The sequence below is a fragment of the Branchiostoma floridae genome, chromosome 16 (assembly GCF_000003815.2).
Source record: "Branchiostoma floridae strain S238N-H82 chromosome 16, Bfl_VNyyK, whole genome shotgun sequence".
Taxonomy (NCBI): Eukaryota; Metazoa; Chordata; class Leptocardii; order Amphioxiformes; family Branchiostomatidae; genus Branchiostoma; species Branchiostoma floridae.
In genome coordinates this window covers 15,310,667-15,312,212 of record NC_049994.1, presented here as the reverse complement: position 1 = coordinate 15,312,212, position 1,546 = coordinate 15,310,667, and the positions used below count along the sequence as shown (strand labels likewise).

Below are 1,546 nucleotides of genomic sequence, written 5' to 3'. Positions count from 1 at the left end.
CAGGCACAGCGGGGTATGTATATGTGACTGTTTCAAGTTTCGTCAGTGTGGTAAATCGCTTGATGAAGAAGATCTTTGTACACAACCAGAAACAATACATAGCTGATGCTTTGGTGACCGTCTGTCACATCCTTCAGGGTCATACTCAGGGATATGTTTGGTAATGGTAGGCTGTTTTTCACACTACAGCAGTGACACCTAGCTGCAATGCAAACCAATGCTGAGGAAGTTGACAGATGGTCAACCAAATGTCGGTTTAGGTTCTTAACTCTTTGATTATGTCCAAAAAGATTTGCCTACCTGTTTTAAGTCCATGGAATTTGGTTGTCAATGTTTATATGATAGCAAGGTACAATGTTTATACTTATTTGAAACTAAAATACTTTTATATTGTATAGGATGTGTTAAATAGAGTCCTTTCAGCTGATTTCCTTCTTTATTTTGTTTATCTTTCACAGTTCAAGTACAGGGAAAAGTACGAAGAGTTGAAGAAAAAGCCCAAATTCAACATTGCTGAAACTCAGCTTTACAAGAGAATGAGGCAGGTTGCAGCAGACACTTGCGACGTAAGTAATGCAGTTTACTTGGAGCATTTTTGTTTCATCGACATATTATAATGTGTGTGAATCTTAACCTGCCTTGTCCTAAGTACTGAATGCCTTCCAATGGTGAATATAGATCCAAAGAAAAGGCACAATACAATTGACTGCTATTAAGCTATTAAAAGATATGAACACCAGTGAAAAAAAAAAAGTTTTTTGCCAGTAGGCAAAATATACCCTGTCTCTGGTGCTGAAAGTCTTCCAATGGCAAATATTGAGCTGAACAATCCAAAGGAAAAGCAAAATGCCATTGACTGTTATCAAGCTGTTAAATCTATCCACATGTAATTGTGTATGCTGGCCCATTCTAATAGATTAATGGATGGGCCTGTCCTTGGTGCTGAATGCCTTCCAATGGCAAATATTGAGGCTGAACAATTCAAAGAAACTGCACACTACAGTTGATGGTTATTAAGCTATCCAAAGATATCAATACCATTTATTAATACCTTGTAACTGGTACTGAATGCCTTCCAATGACAAATATCTAGCTGAACAATTCAAAGAAAATATTAATCTTGAGTATAAAATTGAATGGTAATTTTTTTCAGGACAATTACATGGGTGACTACAACAAGAACATCAAGGGCAAGGGTGTGGCCAACTATGCCGAGACTCCGCTGTACCAGAGGAACAAGGAGGCCGGAGATGCATCCAGCGAGGTTTGTCGTGGTTAACAAAAAGACACCCCCCTCCCCATGATAGATAGTTGTACCATTTGTTGGTCTTCACTGTACTGTCCCGTACACCCGGCTGTGCCATTCTTTTCTGTATCTGTAACTGAAAAGCCCAGTATACCTGCCCTTCAACATAACAAACAAGCCTTTTGCTACTAGAAAGAACCCCCCCCCCCACTCCCCCATAATTGCTTTACCATTCTTGTGGTTTCAGGCACTTCCTCACCATAATAGATGTGGCTGTAACACTTATGGTAGTTACAACAC

At 39.4% G+C, this 1,546-nt stretch overlaps 1 long non-coding RNA gene across 1 annotated transcript; it reads left to right on the top strand.

Moving 5' to 3' along the window:
- LOC118403161 lies at window positions 1–1,296 on the top strand. Its single transcript, XR_004829607.1, has 3 exons — window positions 1–13; window positions 459–566; window positions 1,154–1,296. It is a non-coding gene; the product is annotated as an uncharacterized LOC118403161 (long non-coding RNA).
- The last annotated feature ends 250 nt before the right edge of the window (window positions 1,297–1,546 follow it).